At 37.3% G+C, this 19,865-nt stretch overlaps 1 protein-coding gene and 1 pseudogene across 10 annotated transcripts in view; one reads left to right on the forward strand and one right to left on the reverse strand.

Annotated features, from left to right (window-relative positions):
* The window catches only part of DTNB (dystrobrevin beta), a 445,692-nt gene that overhangs the window by 376,078 nt on the left and 49,749 nt on the right, over positions 1–19,865 (reverse strand). The gene's annotated exons all lie outside the window — the stretch shown is intronic.
* LOC143676956 (cofilin-1 pseudogene) lies at positions 15,185–15,671 on the forward strand (annotated as a pseudogene).

The raw sequence follows: 19,865 nt of genomic DNA on the forward strand, positions 1-19,865 counted from the left end.
CGTGTGCCATGAGCATCACCTACTGGGCAGGATAAGAAAAAAAGAACCCAGAGATTTCACAGAAAAATCTTCCAAACTGTTGGGTCCAACACCCAGGGAAATCTGACTAAATGCCCAGACGCCAGCAGAAGATAATGGACCATGCTCAGAAGATTGAAAATATGGCCCAGTCAAAGGAACAAACCAATAGTTCAAATGAGATACAGGAGCTGAGACAACTAATGCTGAATATATGAACAGAAATGGAAAACCTCTTCAAAAACGAAATCGATAAATTGAGGCAGGACATGAAGAAGACATGGGCTGAACAAAAAGAAGAAATAGAAAAACTGAAAAAACAAAGCACAGAACTTATGAAAATGAAGGATAAAGTAGAAAAGATGGAAAAAACAATGGATACCTACAATGATAGATTTAAGGAGACAGAAGATAGAATTAGTGATTTGGAGGATGGAACATCTGAATTCCAAAAAGAAACAGAAACTATCAGGAAAAGAATGGAAAAATTTAAACAGGGTATCAGGGAACTCAAGGACAATATGAATCGCACAAATATACGTGTTTTGGGTGTCCCAGAAGGAGAAGAGAAGGGAAAAGGAGGAGAAAAACTAATGGAAGAAATTATCACTGAAAATTTCCCAACTCTTATGAAAGACCTAAAATTACAGCTCCAAGACGTGCAGTGCACCCCAAAAAGATTAGACTCAATTGGCGTTCTCCAAGACACTTACTAGTTAGAATGTCAGAGGTCAAAGAGAAAGAGAGAATCTTGAAAACAGCAAGAGAAAAACAATCCATCACATACAAGGGAAACCCAATAAGACTATGTGTTGATTTCTCAGCAGAAACCATGGAAGCTAGAAGACAGTGGGATGATATATTTAAATTACTAAAAGAGAAAAACTGCCAACCAAGACGCCTATATCTAGCAAAATTGTATTTCAAAAATGAGGGAGAAATTAAAACATTTTCAGACAAAAAGTCACTGAGAGAATTTGTGACCAAGAGACCAGCTCTGCAAGAAATACTAAAGGGAAGCACTAGAATCAGATACGAAAAGACAGAAGAGAGAGGTATGGAGAAGAGTGTAGAAAGAAGGAAAGTCAGATATGATATCTATAATACAAAAGGCAAAATGGTAGAGGAAAATATTATCCAAACAGTAATAACACTAAATGTTAATGGACTGAATTCCCCAATCAAAAGACATAGACTGGCAGAATGGATTTAAAAACAGGATCCTTCTATATGCTGTCTACAGGAAACACATCTTAGACCCAAAGACAAACATAGGTTGAAAGTGAAAGGTTGGGAAAAGATATTTCATGCAAATAACAACCAGAAAAGAGCAGGAGTGGCTATACTAATATGCAACAAATTAGACTTCAAATGTAAAGCAGTTAAAGAGACAAAGAAGGACACTATATACTAATAAAAGGAACAATTAAACAAGAAGACATAACAATCATAAATATTTACACATAAACCAGAATGCCCCAAAATACATAAGGAATATACTGCAAACACTGAAAAGGGAAATAGACACATATACCATAATAGTTGGAGACTTCAATTCCCCACTCTCATCAATGGACAGAACATCTAGACAGAGGATCAATAAAGAAATAGAGAATCTGAATATTACTATAAATGAGCTAGACTTAACAGACATTTATAGGACATTACATTCCACAACAGCAGGATACACCTTTTTCTCAAGTGCTCATGGATCATTCTCAAAAATAGACCATATGCTGGGTCACAAAGCAAGTCTTAACAAATTTAAAAAGATTGAAATCATACACAACACTTTCTCAGATCATAAAGGAATTAAGTTGGAAATCAATAATAGGCAGAGTGCCAGAAAATCCACAAATACGTGGAGGCTCAACAACACACTCTTAAACAACGAGTAGGTCAAAGAAGAAATTGCAAGAGAAATTAGTAAATACCTCGAGGCGAATGAAAATGAAAACACAACATATCAAAACTTATGGGACACAGCAAAGGCAGTGCTAAGAGGGAAATTTATTGCCCTAAATGCCTATAACAGAAAAGAAGAAAAGGCAAAAATACAGGAATTAACTGTCCACTTGAAAGAACTGGAGAAAGAACAGCAAACTAACCCCAAAGAAAGCAAAAGGAAAGAAATAACAAAGATCAGAGCAGAAATAAATGAAATTGAAAACATGAAAACAACAGAGAAAATCAATAAGACCAGAAGTTGGTTCTATGAGAAAATTAATAAGATTGATGGGCCCTTAACAAGATTGACAAAAAGAATAAGAGAGAGGGTGCAAATAAATAAGATCAGAAATGGAAGAGGAGACATAACTACTGACCTCACAGAAATAAAGGAGGTAATAACAGGATACTATGAACAACTTTACGCTAATAAATACAACAATTTAGATGAAATGGATGGGTTCCTGGAAAGACATGAACAACCAACTTTGACTCAAGAAGACATAGATGACCTCAACAAACCAATCACAAGTAAAGAAATTGAATTAGTCATCCAAAAGCTCCCTAAAAATAAAAGTCCAGGACCAGACGGCTTCACATGTGAATTCTACCAAACATTTCAGAAAGAATTAGTACCAACTCTCCTCAAACTCTTCAAAAAAATCAAAGTGGAGGGAAAACTACCTAATTCATTCTATGAAGCCAACATCATCCTCATACCAAAACCAGACAAAGATATTACAAAAAAAGAAAACTACAGACCAATCTCTAATGAATATAGACGCAAAAATTCTCAACAAAATTCTAGCAAATCGTATCCAACAACACATTAAAAGAATTATATATCATGACCCAGTAGGATTCATCCCAGGTATGCAAGGATGGTTCAACATAAGAAAATCAATTAATGTAATACACCATATCAACAAATCAAAGCAGAAAAATCACATGATCATCTCAATTGATGCAGAGAAGGCATTTGACAAGATTCAACATCCTTTCCTGTTGAAAACACTTCAAAAGATAGGAATACAAGGGAACTTCCTTAAAATGATAGAGGGAATATATGAAATACCCACAGCTAATATTATCCTCAATGGGGAAAAATTGAAAACTTTCCCCCTAAGATCAGGAACAAGACAAGGATGTCCACTATCACCACTATTATTCAACATTGTGTTGGAAGTTCTAGCCAGAGCAATTAGGCAAGAAAAAGAAATACAAGGCATCAAAATTGGAAAGGAAGAGGTAAAACTATCACTGTTTGCAGACGATATGATACTATACGTAGAAAACCCAGAAAAATCCACAACAAAACTACTAGAGCTAATAAATGAGTACAGCAAAATAGCAGGTTACAAGATCAACATTCAAAAATCTGTAGCATTTCTATACACTAGTAAAGAACAAGCAGAGGGGGAAATCAAGAAACAAATCCCATTTACAATTGTAACTAAAAGAATAAAATACCTAGGAATAAATTTAACTAAAGAGACAAAAAACCTATATAAAGAAAACTACAAAAAACTGTTCAAAGAAATCACAGAAGACCTAAATAGATGGAAGGGCATACCGTGTTCATGGATTGGAAGACTAAATATAGTAAAGATGTCAATCCTACCTAAATTGATTTACAGATTCAATGCAATACCAATCAAAATCCCAACAACTTATTTTTCAGAAATAGAAAAACCAATAAGCAAATTTATCTGGAAGGGCAGGTTGCCCCGAATTGCTAAAAACATCTTGAGGAAAAAAAACGAAGCTGGAGGTCTAGCGATGCCGGACTTTAAGGCATATTATGAAGCCACAGTGGTCAAAACAGCATGGTATTGGCATAAAGATAGATATATCGACCAATGGAATCGAATAGAGTGCTCAGATATAGACCCTCTCATCTATGGACATTTGATCTTTGATAAGGCAGTCAAGCCAACTCACCTGGGACAGAACAGTCTCTTCAATAAATGGTGCCTAGAGAACTGGATATCCATATGCAAAAGAATGAAAGAGGACCCATATCTCACACCCTATACAAAAGTTAACTCAAAATGGATCAAACATCTAAACATTAGGTCTAAGACCATAAAACAGTTAGAGGAAAATGTAGGGAGATATCTTATGGATCTTACAACTGGAGGCGGTTTTATGGACCTTAAACCTAAAGCAAGAGCACTGAAGAAGGAAATAAATAAATGGGAGCTCCTCAAAATTAAACACTTTTGTGCATCAAAGAACTTCATCAAGAAAGTAGAAAGACAGCCTACACAATGGGAGACAATATTTGGAAATGACATATCAGATAAAGGTCTAGTATCCAGAATTTATAAAGAGATTGTTCAACTCAACAACAAAAAGACAGCCAACCCAATTACAAAATGGGAAAAAGACTTGAACAGACACCTACCAGAAGAAGAAATACGGATGGCCAAGAGGCACATGAAGAGATGCTCAATGTCCCTGGCCATTAGAGAAATGCAAATCAAAACCACAATGAGATATCATCTCACACCCACCAGAATGGCCATTATCAACAAAACAGAAAATGACAAGTGCTGGAGAGGATGCGGAGAAAGAGGCACACTTATCCACTGTTGGTGGGAATGTCAAATGGTGCAACCACTGTGGAAGGCAGTTTGGTGGTTCCTCAAAAAGCTGAATATAGAATTGCCATACGACCCAGCAATACCATTGCTGGGAATCTACTCAAAGGACTTAAGGGCAAAGACACAAACGGACATCTGCACACCAATGTTTATAGCAGCGTTATTTACAATTGCAAAGAGATGGTAAACAGCCAAAATGTCCATCAACAGACGAGTGGCTAAACAAACTGTGGTATATACATACGATGGAATATTATGCAGCTTTAAGATAGGATAAACTTATGAAGCATGTAATAACATGGATGGACCTAGAGAATATTATGCTGAGTGAATCCAGCCAAAAACTAAAGGACAAATACTGTATGGTCCCACTGATATGAACAGACATTCGAGAATAAACTTGAAATATGTCATTGGTAACAGAGTTCAGCAGGAGTTAGAAACAGGGTAAGACAATGGGTAATTGAAGCTGAAGGGATACAGACTGTGCAACAGGACTAGATACAAAAACTCAAAAATGGACAGCACAATAATACCTAATTGCAAAGTAATCATGTTAAAACACTGAATGAAGCTGCATCTGAGCTATAGGGTTTTTTTTGTTTTTGTTTGCTTGTTTGTTTGTTTGTTGTTGTTTTTTACTATTATTACTACTTTTATTTCTTTTCTTTATATTAACATTTTATATCTTTTTCTGTTGTGTTGCTAGTTCCTCTAAACCGATGCAAATGTACTAAGAAACGATGATCATGCATCTATGTGATGATGTTAAGAATTACTGAGTGCATATGTAGGACGGTATGATTTCTAAATGTTGTGTTAATTTCTTTTTTTTTTCTTTCCGTTAATAAAAAAATAAAAAAATAAAATTAAAAAATTAAAAAAAAAACCACCTTGAATGGGCAGGGTCATATCTCCATGGAAACAACTTTAACAAAAGGTCTCACCCAAATAATAGGTGTTTGCCCCCTACAAGATTGGATTAGTATTAAAAGTACATGGCTTTTCTGGAGTACAGAACAATTTCAAACCAGCACAGTCATCAAGAACAAAACTGTGAGAAATTGTCAGAGACAAGAGGAGTCAAGGAGACATGACAACAAAATATAATGTGATATACTGGATGGGATCCTAGAACAAATAAAAAACATTAGGTAAATGCTAAGGAAATTTAAATAAAATATGGGCTTTAGTTAATAACAAAATATCAATACCGGTTCATTAATCGTAACAAAAGTCTGTTGATAATAGGGGGCTAGATGCAGAGTGTACACGGGAACTTGGTATTTCTGCTCAATTTTTCTGTAAAACTGTTCTTTAAAAAGTGTACATGAAAAAACTGTAAGAACATATTTTTCTTCTCTTGATTGACTTAAAAATCAATTGCATAAAACTATATCCATAAAATTATATTCTTGGGCCTGTAATATGAAATGTAAAATATTCGACAATAACAATGGAGAGGAGGGGGGTGAGAATGAAGCTATACTGAAGTCAGGAAATGATAACCATGTGGTAACTACAGGAAGAGATGAAGAGAACCAGCAATCGTAATAAAAACATTATTAAAAACCTCTACAAATAGTTGTGCTTCCCTTTTTTCTCTTAGCTTGTTTAAAAGACAAAATTATATAAAGCAATAATTACAACAAAGTATATTAGGCTTGTAACATATATAAAAGTAATATGTATAACAATAAAAACAGTACAAAAAAGTGAGGCGAGAAGGGACCTACATAGTTGTAGAGTTTGTATATCTCATATAATATAAATCTGAAATGGATTCTGAAACATAAAGAAACATATTGTGAGCCCTAGAAAATTACTCACTAAGAAATTAACAAAAAAATAGCTTAGAAACTACTAAAAAATTAAAATTAAAACTACTAAAAAATAAAAATTAAAACCCATTTAAGACAAAAGGAGATAATAAAGGAGGAACAGAGGGAAAAAGTAGTCATGAGATACAGAAAACAAAAATCAAAATGACAGATTAAATCCATCCATAACACAATAATAACATGAAATGTGACTGGATTAAACAATCTAATCAAAGGAGATTTTTAGACTGGATTTAAAAACAAAACAAGATCTAGCTACATGCTATCAAACAGGCAAAATATCTCAAGTAAAAGATAAAAATAGGCTACAGGTAAAAGGATAGGAAAAGATATAACATGCAAAACAACTACAAGAGAGATGGAGTGGTTATATTAATATCAGACAAAACCAACTTTAAGAGAAAAACTGTTACTAAAGATAGAGAGATACTTTATAATGATAAAAGGGTCAATCTATCAAGAAGATAAAACAATCATAAACATAAATGCATTTAATTATAGAGCACCAAAATTCATGAAGCAAAACTTGATAGGATTGAAGGGAAAAACAAGATATTTTACAATATTAGTACGGGACTTCAATACCCCAATTTTGATAATGGAAAGAAAACAGGCAGAAAATCAAGGAAATAGAAGATGAACAATATTGTAACACTTGAACTAGACCTAACACACCTGCTCAACAACAGCAGAATGTACATTTTTCTCAAGTGCACACGGAACATTCTCCAGAAAATTAAAAGTTGGGAAAAGTATACCATGAAAATACTAATCAAGAGAAAGCTGGTGGCTCAGTGGTAGAGTCCTCGACTGCCGTGCCGGAGACCCAGGTTCAGTTTCCGGTGCCTGCACACGTGAAAAAAAAAAGAAGAAGAAAAGAAAAGAAACAGGGACTTTATATAATGATTAAAGGGCAAATTCTCCAAGGAGACATAAAAATCCCAAATGTGTATACCTAACATTCTTTATAACAGAATTGAAAGAAATAGCCTACCTGCAATTATACTTAGAGACCCAATATTTCTCTATAATCAGAACAAGCAGAAGTCAGCAAAGAGGTGGAAAGACTAAACAACACCATCCACCAACTAGATCAACCAACACTCCACACAACAGCAAAATACACATTTTTTTCAAGTGCACATGAAGCACTCACAGAGACAGACCATATACCGAGCCATAAAATAAAAATAAACATTAACAAATCTAAAAGAATTAAAATCATACAAAGTATGTCATCTGACCTGATGGATTTAAACTAGAAATCACTAATTGAGACAAATCAATGAAGTACCAAACTATGGTCCTTGCAAAATATAAACCTCTACCAAGACTGACAAAGGAAAAAGAAAAAGAAAAAAAAACATAAATTATCAATATCACTAAAAGAGCAATAACACTAGAGAATCCACAGACATTAAAAAATACATTTTGAGAATACCTCAGATAATTTTACACACAAAAATTTCACAACTTAGATAAAATTGACCAATTCCTCAAAAACCACAAATTATCAAACCTCACCAGTTAGCTGATAACATGAATAACCCTATAACTATTTTTTTAATTTGTCATTTTAAAAACCTTCTCTAAAGGAAAACTCCAGGCCCAGGTGGTTTCATTGGTGAATTCTACCAAACATTTTAAGATGAAATAACACCAATTCTACTAAATTAGCTTCAGAAAACAGAAGAGGAGGAAAGACTTCCCAACCAGTTTTGAGGCCAGTTGGATTCCAAAAATTTTAAAAGACAGTATGAAAAAATGCCTACCAATATCACTCATGAATACAGATGCAAAAATTCTCAACAAAATATTAGCAAATCAAATTCCATAATATATAAAAAGTTACTACAAAGCCACAGTAATACAGTGTGGCACTGGCACACAGATAAGAATATAAATCAATGGAATGGAACCAAGAATCAAGAAATAAGTCCTTACAGGAATGGCCAATAAACTTTCAACAAGGACGCCAAGACAATTCAATGGGGTAAAGAATAGTAGCCATCTGAACAAATGGTGTTAGGATAACTGGGTATCCACATGATTATAAACAAATATTACTTAAAATGCATCACAGAACCAAATGTAAGAGCTAAAATTATAAAACTTCTAGAAGAAAACATAGGAACAAATTTTTGAGACCTTGGGTCAGGCAAAGAGTTCTGACATAAAACCAAGAGCACAATCCTAAAAAAAAAAAAAAGAGAGATAAATTGAACATCATTAAAACCAAAAGCTTTTATGCTTCCAAAGACACAATCAAGAAAATCCACAGACTGGAAGAAAGTTTTTGCAAATCATACATATGATAAAGGATTTCTATCCAGAACATACAAAGAATAATCACAATTAAATAAGAAAAAAGACAAACAACCCAATTAAAATGGGCAAAATATTTGCACAGACATTTCACTAAAGATATATTAATACATGAAGAAAAAGACGAAAAGATACTCAACGTCACTAGTCATGAAGGATATGCAAATTAAAACCACAATAAGATATGACTGCCTACCCACTAGAATGGCTATAACAAAAAAGACAGACAATACCAACTGCTGGGGAGGATCTGAAGAAACTGGAATCATATATTGCTGATTGGAATGTAAAATGGTGCAGCTATTTTGGAAAAGTCTGGTTGTTTCTTAAAAACATCAACATAAACTTACCATACGACCTAGCAATTCTACACGTAGGAATATCCCCAAGACAAATGAATACATATGTCCATGTAAAGACATTCAGAAATATTCACAGTATCCAAAAACTGGGAACAACACAAATGAGTATCAACTGTTAAATATATAAACAAAATGTGGTATTTCTATACAATGAAATTCTGTCTGGCAATAAATACAATTGATATATGCTACAACATGAATGAACTTCATAAACATTACATTAAATAAAAGAAGCCAGATGCAAAAGACTACATATTGAATTATTCCATTTATATGAAATGTCCAGAAAAGGCAAATTTATAGAGTAAACATATCAGTAACTGCCTAGGCATGGGGGGAAAGAAACCAGCCTGAGGGAACGTTTTGGGGGAATGGAAATGTGCTAAGACTGGTGATGATTATGTAACTCTATAAATTACCAAAAAAATCACAGAATTACAGTTATAATAAATTAATTTCACAGTATATAATTTATACCTCAATAACACCATTAAGAAAAAAAGACCTCCCAAAATTAGACAGTGAAACAGATACTTTGTTCAATGCATCTCTGCTCATCCCCAGAAATTACATACTTATTCTAACAATGCCAATGACACAATACTTTTAACACTCCTTTTTTAGCACTAATGAGGTTAAAGAGCAATTATATTAAACACAGCACCCACTCTGTCTCACCCAGTGCAGTTCCATCCATCACGGTGCCCTCCACCCCTTCTCCTCTCTTTGCCAAGGGCCACAGGAAAGATCTTTGCTAGTGTGTTATAAGGATCTTCATATGAATAGTTATGTGTGGCAAGGACGAGTGATCCCAGAGATGTAATTCGTTAATACTCACAGGTCTTAGAATAGAGAGGAGTGGTCTTCCTTGCAGGGGCTTACCAAAGCCCCAGGAGCAAAGGTTAAGGTGGACCTGGGGACGACCCCTACATAATATTACATGGTGGGGCTATGGTGGTTGGTCAAGCAGGAGTACGGACTGACGAGTTTGTATCTGACTTCAAAGAGGTGTGAATCTGGGAGGGTGTAGGGAGGAGAAGGGGAAGCTTTTCTTATTTTGTATAAGCAGGTGTATAAAGCATGTGTTAGGCAGGTATCAAGAGTGGTCACTGAGGGATCTATGATAGGGCCTGAGATGCTGAGACATCTACACAGTACAAAGCCCCTGTGTTATTTCAATCCAATATAATTAGCATAAGTTGAATTCCAAAGAAGGCTATGTTGGAGCTAACCAAATAACTTCATTAGAATAGAGTTTCTCAACCTTGGCACTATTGACATTTGGGGCTGGATAATTCTTTGTTGAAGGGGCTGCATTAAAAAATGTTGAGGAGAGCAGAGAATGACATAGCTAGGAGAATCAGAGAGTCCACCAGCCAGCGACCTTTGGAGATGAAGAAGGAAAACGCCTCCCAGGGAGCTTCATCAAACAGGAGGCCAGGAGACAAAGCTCACAGATAACGCTGTGTTTGCCATGTGCCTTTCCAGATGAGAGAGAAACCTTGCCTCTGTTCACCACGTGCCTTCTTACTTGACAGAGAAATCCTGAACTATATCAGCCTTCTTGAACCAAGGTATCTTTCCCTGGATGCCTTAGACTGGACATGTCTATTGACTGGTTTTAACTGGAACATTTTCTTGGCCTTAGACTGTGAACTAGCAACTTATTCAATTCCCCTTTGAAAAGCCATTCTGGTTCTGGTATATTGCATTCCAGCAGCTAGCAAACTAGAACAGAAGCTCTTGACAGAGAAGGCCTAGAATGTTTGAAGAGACTGCTGGTAGAAATGTGGACTCCGAAGAAACCGTTGATGAGGCCTTAGACAGAGAGGAGGCACGCGTGTTACCGCAAACTGCAAAGAAGGCAATCCTTGTTTTAAAACAGCAGATAATCTGGTAAAATTGACCAGTGGCTTTGGCTGGAAGGCAGATTTTCAAAGGCATGAACTTGGAAATTTAGCAGAAGAGGTCTCCAAATTCAATGTGGAAAGTGCAGCCTGGTTTCTCCTCGCAGCTTACAGGGAATGTGACGGGAAAGAGATCAGATGAGAACTGAACTCTTGGGTACAAAGAAACCAGAAACTGAGGCTCTGGAAAATTCTGGGCTTCCAGGAGGGGAGACCCCAGAGAATAGTGCCCCACATGAGGTTTTAACCAAACATGGAACCGGTCAGCCATCCTCTCAGAGAAAGCCAAGACTGGACACGGAGTTATCCAGGAAGGATTTGTGGAAATTCCTTATGTCTGATGGGCATGATCCAAGGCTACTGTAGAGAAAGCCAACGACAGTGCTGTGGGACCTGTATAGACAGAGCCACTGCCAGTTTGGACTGGGGGGCTAAGAGAAGGGACACACTGGAGGAAAAATAACTTCAGAGGCAAAGCCACGGAGGCTGAGGATCTGTAGGCAAGAAGCGTCGGGCCATCTCTCTCTCAATCAACACGACAAGCAAACTCACTGCCCCCCCCCCCCCACGTGGGACATGACTCCCAGGAGTATGAACCTTTCTGGCAATGTGGGACAGAAATCCTAGAATGAGCTGGGACTTAGCACCAAGGGATTGAAAAACTTCTCAACGGAAAGGGGGAAGAGAGAAATGAGACAAAGTATCAACAGCTGAGAGATTCCAAACAGAGTCGTAAGGTTATCCTGGAGGTTATTCTTGCATTAAACAGCTATCACCTTGAACAGAGAGGCTGGAGGGAACTGCCTAAAAATGCAGAGCTGTGTTCCAGTAGCCATGTTGCTTGAACATGACTGTATAATGATACAGCTTTCACAACGTGACTGTGCCATCGTGAAAACCTTGTGTCTGACGCTTCTTTCATCTACCTTATGGACAGATGAGTAAAACATATGGATTAAAAATAATAAATAATAGGAGGAACAAACAAAAAAAAAATGTTGAGCAGCATCCCTGACCTCTATCCACTACATGCCAGGAGCAACTGGACCCTGAGTTGTGACAACCAATAATGTCTCCAGACATTGCCAAGTGTCCCCTGGGGTCAAAATCACCCCCAGATGCAGACACAGGCACAGACATTTGGAAACACAGAAACCCCAGAAGATGTCAGGAGCCGAGAGCCAACAGAAGCGAGATGGGAACAGAGCCAAACCAGATGCAGACATTTGAAGATGCTTGGAATGACAACAGAGAGAGCAGACAAAGAGCAGACACCTAGACACAGACTGCAGGAAGTGAAGAGCCCAGTAGATGTCGCCATGTGCCTTCCCATGAGATGCTAAGCAAGACAGAACCAAGAGTTTTGCCAGAAGCAGAAGTGAAGACCAACACACATATAGAGAGGAAGTCACTGGAATCAGAAGCTGGAAGCAACAGAATCAGGAACAAGGACCAGCAGATGCCAGTCATGTGCCTTCCCATATAACAGACATCAGCCATTCTTTTTTTTTTTTTTTTTTTAACATGGGCAGGCACTAGGAATCGAACCCGGGTCCTCTGGCATGGCAGGCAAGCGTTCTTGCCTGCTGAGCCACTGTGGCCCGCCCTAGATATCAGCCTTTCTTGAGTCAAGGTATCTTCCTCTAGATGCCTTAGTCTGGATATTGTTATGGCCTTAGAACTGTAAACTTGTAACTTAGTAAGTCCCATTTATAAAAGCCAACCCATTTCTGGTATATTGCATTCTGGCAGTATTAGCCAACTAAAATAGGTACATACTGTTTAGAACAGAAGTAACAAACTATTTTTCAAAGCATACTGAAATACATTCTCATCAACAATGTATCAAACATCCTGTGGATTCACATCCTCACCCACACTTGGACTTGTTAAGCTTTTCAAATTTTGCCAATATAGGCATAACTTAGAGATATCACAAGTTCAGTTTCAGACAACCATAATATAGCAAGTCAAACGAATTTTTTGGTTCCCAATGCATATAAAAAGTATGTTTATACTATACTGTAGTCTACTGAATTATGTCTTAAAAAAAACTATGTACACATTTATTTTAAAATGCTTTATTGCTAAAAAATGCTAACCATTATCTGAACCTTCAGCGAGTTCCAATCTTTTTGCTGGTGGAGGGTCTTGCCTCAGTGCTGACTGAGAATGATGATGGTTGCTGAAGGTTAAAATGGCTGTGGCAATTTCTTAAAATAATAATGATGATATTTTGACCTCCTCCCTGAGTCATGAATGTTCTTAATGGCATCTAGAATAGTGAATCTTTTCCAGAAGATTTTCCATTTACCTTGCCCAGATCCATCAGAGGGATCAGTATGTATGGGCAGGTATAGGTTTATGAAATGTATATCTTCAACAATAAGACTGAAAGTCTAAACGACTCCTTGATTCATGGGCTACAGAATTGATGTGATGTTTGCACGCATGAAAACAACATTAACCTCATTGGGTGTTACTCTCAGAGCTCTTGGGTGACTGGGGGCATTGTGCAAGAGCAGCCATATTTTGAAAGGTATCTTTTTTTCTGAACAGTGGGTCTCAACAATGGGCTTAAAATACAGTATTCTGTAAACCATGTTGTAAACAGCTGTGCTGTCATCCAGGCTTTGTTGTTTCATTACAGAGCACAAAGTAGATTTAGCATCATACTTTAAGGACCCTTGGATTTTCAGAATAGTAAATGAGCATTGGCTTCAACTTAAAATTACCAGCTACATTAGTCCCTAACAAGAGAGTCAGCCTGTCCCTGGAAGCTTTGAAGCTAGGCACTGACTTCTTCTCTCTGGCTATGAGAGTCCTAGACGGCGCCTTCTTCCAACGCAAGGCTGCTTCATCTGCATAGAAACTGTGTTGTTAAGTGTGGCCACCTTCATCAATTATCTTAACTAGAACTTCTGGATAACTTGCGGCAACTTCTACATCAGTACTTGCTGCTTCACTTTGCACTTGATGTTATGGAAACGGCTGCTTTCCTTAATCTCATGAACCAACTCTGCTAGCTCTTTCTGCAGCTTCCTTACTTCCCTCAGCCTTCGACAGAATGTAAGAGAATTAAGGCCTTGCTCTGGATTAAGCTTTGGTTTAAGGGAATGTTGTGGCTGGTTTGATCTTCCATGCATAACATAAAAACTTTCTCCATATCAGCAATAAAGTTGTTTTGCTTTCTTATCATTCATGTGTTCACTGGATGGAACAGCACTTTTAATTTCCTTCAAGAACTTTTCCTTTGCATTCACAACCTGGCTAACTATTGGCACAAGAGAGTTAGCTTTAGGCCTATCAGCTTTTGGCAGGTCTCCTTCACTAAACTTACCATTTCTAGCTTTTGATTTAAAATAAGAGACACGTGACTCTTTCTTTCACATTAACACTTAGAGGTCACTGTTGGAGAATTTATTGACCTAATTTCAAAATTGCTGTGGCTCAGGGAATAGAAGGAACAGAGGAAAGGGAGAGAGACAGAGAATGACCAGTGGTGGGGCAGTGAGAACACTCCACACAGACACAACATTTATTGATTAAGTTTGCCATCTTATATGGACACGGTTCACAGTGTCCCAAAATAATTACAATAGTAACATCAAAGATCACTGATCAGAAAAGATCACCAAACAGTTGTAATAAAAAGGAAGAGTGTGAAATATTCCATGAATCACCAAAATGTGACACAGAGACACAAAGTGAGCATATGCTGCAGGAAAAATGGTACTGACAGACTTGTTCAATGCAGGGTTGCCACAAACCTTCAATTCGTAAAAATATGCAGTATTTGCGAACCACAATAAAGCAAAGCACAATAAAACAAGATATGCCTGTAGTATGAGCATATAATGCCATCATGTTGTGGTCTTGATTTGTATTTCTTGATCACTGATGACATCCATCTCTTCATATGTTTATTGGCCATAATAAGTGTTTCCTCTTCTGTGAAGTTACAGTTATCATTTAAAATATCTGCTTATCTCAATACAGTGGAGGATTTTCCAAGCAAGAGCCCCAATGCACAAAGAATGAAAAGATAGATAAATCAGCCTACATTTAAAAAAAATCTATAGATCAAAAGATAACACTACAGTCGGATCTTGGCAGCACCTACAGCAGCTCTCATCTTCTCTGGTTCTCCTTGCTGCATCCCTTTCGCTTCCTGAAACATGGCCTCCAACATGGCTGTCTTTGATGGTGTCACCAAGGTGGTTCAATGACATAAAGGTGCGTTAAGTCGTTAACACTAGAGGAAGTGAAGAACAAGAAGGCTGTGCTTTTCTGCCTGAGTGAGGACAGAAAGAACATCATCCTTGAAGAGGGCAAGGAGATCCTGTTGGGTGATATGGGCCATACTGTCAACAACCCTACACCACTTTTGTCAAAATGCTGCCGGACAAGGACTGCTGCTATGTCCTTTATGACATGACCTATGAGACCAAGGAGCGCAAGAAGAAGGACCAGGTGTTTATTTTCTGGGCCCCTGAGTGTGCACCCCTCAAGAACAAAATGATCTGTGCTAGTTCCAAGGACTCCATCAAGAAGAAACTGTCAGGGTTACAAGCACAACACTACAAGAAGGTCAAGGACTGCTGCACCCTGGCAAAGAAGCTGGGGGGCAGTGCCATCATCTCCCTGGAGGGCAAGCCCGTGTGAGCCCCTCCAGCCCCCTGCCTGGAGCATCCAGAGGCCCAGACCTGCCCATGGGGGCTTCAGGCTGCCCCCTTCCTGTCATATGGAGAGTTGGGGGATCCTAGCAGGAGGAAAGCAGTCCCTTCACCCCAGCTGCCAAAAAGCCCCATCTCCTCCCCCTGAACCTTTCTTCTCCCTCCATCCCTGATGGTTCTGGCCTCTCCAAACCGCTTTTGATCCTCTCATTCCTCTTGGGTTGACGCACACCAAGTCTATCCTCTAGGCACCCCAGTTTGGGAGGTGGGATGTATTTTTTTTAATGACATCCTCTACTTCCCATCCGTTCCCCACACTTCCCATGCTGCCAACTTCTAACCACTGACTCTGTCTGTTTAGTTCTGTGTATAAATGGGATGGTGTGGAGATGACCACTCCCTGTGCCCACTCCCCTTCCCTCTTTACCCTGGTCCTGACTATTCAGGACCAAGAAACCTCAATTAAAAACTCAGGTGGAGGCGGTCAATGGTGGCTCAGAGCCCGAGTTCTCACCTGCCATGCCAGAGACCCAGGTTCGCTTCCTGGTGCCTGCCCATATAAAAATAATTATAAATTTAAAAACTCAGGTGGATGTATGGAATGTTTGTATGTTAAGAATGTTTGTGTTTGTTGTTGTTTTGTCAATAAAAATATTAAAAAAAAAAAAAAACTCAGGTGGAAGCAGGACCAGGAATCCTCAATTAAAAACAAAAGCAAAGACCCCAGTAGAAATGTGAAAAGACATGTCACAAACTGGGAAAAGATACCTGCAACCCATATAACCAAAGATTTGGTATCTAGAATATATAAAGAACTTGTACAAAACAATAAAATGACATGAAATAAAAGCAGGCAATCCACAGAAGAGGCAACACATGTAAAGTTGCCCAATCTCATCAGGAATCATAGAAATGAAAATTTTAAACATAATTCAAGACAAAATTGTAATATCGAAAGATTTAAAGTTAAGGATAAAACCATAAAGAAATGCAAGGAAGTGATTACTATACAAGTCAGAACAGGAGGTTGCTTTTGGAGGAAAGGAAGGGACTGGTAACTAGGACAGAGCACATGGAGGGGCCAGCAAAATTCTATTTCTTGATCCGGATGGTGATTACACCATGTCTGCTTTATAATCCACTAGCTATACATTTGCTTTTATATCTGCTTTATTCTATAGTAAAAAGTTACAAAAACATAATTTACCCATTACATCCATCAAATACAGGGAAAACTCACATACCATCTATTGTTGAATATTTTCATATACTGCTAGTGAAAATGTAAGTTAATATAACTACTTTGAACAGCTGGGGCAGTTATCTAGTAAAGTTTTAAAATGTACATAACCCATTAACCCAGCAATTCCCCTTCTAAGAATATATCTAGAGAAACATTCCCATAAAAGACCTATATCCAAGAATTCCATAAGAGTATTGTGTGTAAGTACAACATCAGAAACACCCTAAAGGTCCATCAACAGAAGAACAGGAAAATACTCCTACAAATGCATCTATATGTTTGTGTGTGTGTGTATAGTACAGTCATTCAATGGAATACTATACAGCAAAGCTACATGTATGAAAGACCAATCTCACACTGTTTAGTGAAAAAACAGTTGCAAAAGAATACATCCAAAATTATACCATTTACATAAAGCTTGAAAGCATGTGAGTTAATAATACAAGTGAGACCGGAACTAGGTGAAGTGAGGAACCCAGGGTGCAATATTTAAGAAGTATCAATCTCAGGGTCATGCTAATCTGAAAGTGAAGGCCTCCTTAAATTCAACAGCCTTGGATTCCTCACTTACCTCACCCTACCCCTGGCCCTGAATATAAGGTATTACTTATGGATTCATATTTAAGTAGTAAAAGTATAATGAAATGTATGGGAATGATAAACACCAATTTCAGAACAGTAGATACCTTTGGAGGTGGATATGAGAATAATGTGACTAACGAGGGATACAACTTTATTGCTAATGTTTTATTTACTGGGCTGGGTTCTGGATACACTGTATTATTCTTTACACCTTATATGTCATATAGTAAAATAAAATTTTAAGTCATTACATTGAGTATTCTCTGATGTATATTTTCTTTAGTGGTTTGGAAGAGGGAGGGAAGTAGCAGTTCTCTGTTTAGTTTATTATTGAAAGAGAGTATACTAAATATCATAAGCACAATACTTTGATCCCAATGTACAGAAACTCTCCCAGACGCCATAATTATGTCTAATACTCATTTCCTCAGATCTTAAGCGATGTCTTCAATGAGCATCCCAATAATATTTGTTAACAAATGATGTATTTTTGTTTGTTACCAAGGAGAAAAAATGTTTACAGGTTTGTTTTTTGTTTTGTTTTGTTTTGTTTTTGCATGGGCAGGCACCAGGGAGCGAGTGTTTACAGCTTTTTGTCCTTTGCTCCTAAACAAAGAAATCTCGAAAGAAACTTCTAAAAATTCATCATTATGCTTAATAAAATTTTAAAGTACTAGATTAAATAGCACATGAAAAAATGTTCAATAAGTTTGTCTTCATATCCTGAATGCTTTGTTTTTAAATGTCTTAACTACAATATTAGCCTCATACTATCACTACTTAATATCTCAGGACATAATCTACTTCTACGGTAAGGTTCCATGCTATATTATCAATAGTGTATATAAATCCATATTTCAAATAGCATTTTTAATGTTAGTTTTTTTAACTGACTCAGTCTGATTTAGATCCTTGTGGGGTTTTTTTTATCATTGTGTTTTAACTTTGTATTTTGACAGCTCTGCTTTTCCTTGCTGTTCATGTGTGCTTGCATTATTATTTCAATCTTCAGTTGAATCTGAAACTTCAACCTACAGTTTATTTGCAGGAATCTTTTAAGCTGTTTGCCTATTTAATAAGGTTCATTATATTCAAATCAGATAACATAATCTGAAAGGCCACTAAAACAGACTCAGGTGAACTGTAATATGTCCTAACACATTGTAAGTAAATAAGGAGGATCCCATTATCCCTCCCCCGTTTGGGATGTCAACATTATTTTCTCAGGTACCCAGCTTACCATACCTGATATTTATCTGTCGACTATACGCCTGGAATAAAGTATCAACCTATGATTAAATATCATTAAATTTAGTTGCTCACATTTTCTTGTTACACCCTGCCTAGAGAATCATTTTACATGCCTCCCACTGTGGAGACCACTGCTTAAAAAAGAGAAAAAACCCTAAGGTAAGAAGAAGGGACTGTGCTGGGCTTGAGGAGCAAATACATGAGACAATCGAGTTAGGTAGGTAACCAGGTACCAAGGTTAGTAATCTGTGGAGACAGGCAATGATTTCAACCTGAAGCCCGCTTTTTCCACTGCACCACATCGCCCCCTCCAGGGCAAACATGAGACCTTAAGGAAAAAGGCAAGACTATAGGTCCCAAAACAGTGGTGCTTGCTAGATCAGACCTTAAATCACTGTTATATGGATTCTGGAGGAAAAGATTAAAAACAACAAAAAGTCTAGACCCTTGTTCGTCCCTACAGTCTCTTCTATCTAGGAAGAGAATGTGTTCTAGAGCTGGACTAGGCCTTCAGACAGAAGATAAATTAATCCCACAGTAAAGACTAAAAGAAAGGGAGAGAAGACCCTTGGAAATATTTCTAGAATGTCTATACTGCAGCACAGCTAAGTATTAAATACCTTCATTTTCCTTGAATCTTTTCCTTTTGTGTCTCAATCCTTCCAGCTCTCAGTTACTACAAAGCATCCAAATACAGAAATTTCTTGGGCAAAGTTCACCATTTTCAGAAAAGCTCTTGTCAGTTTTTCTCTGGATATCTATTTAACTAAGAAGTCAGCGATGGTGGAATTTTCACTAGTAAGTACTTAGTATAACCAGTCAACTCTCTCTTGTAAAAAAGGTGCCCTGCTCATTTCAGGAAAATTCCCAAATATCCTTCCCCTAATGCTTTTGGCTTCTTTTTCGGATAAAAAAAAAAAAAATCCAGGGGAAGTAAACACTTATAAAATCGTAGAGATGTTTTTACAAAATTTTATTACCATATATATAATCTAACATTTCCCTTTAATCATATTCAGTTACATATTTCAGTGCTGTTAATTATTTTCATAATGTTGTACTACTGTCACCACCATCCATTATCAAATAATTTCCATTATTTCTAAA

The sequence above is a fragment of the Tamandua tetradactyla genome, chromosome 3 (assembly GCF_023851605.1).
Source record: "Tamandua tetradactyla isolate mTamTet1 chromosome 3, mTamTet1.pri, whole genome shotgun sequence".
Classification (NCBI taxonomy): domain Eukaryota; kingdom Metazoa; phylum Chordata; class Mammalia; order Pilosa; family Myrmecophagidae; genus Tamandua; species Tamandua tetradactyla.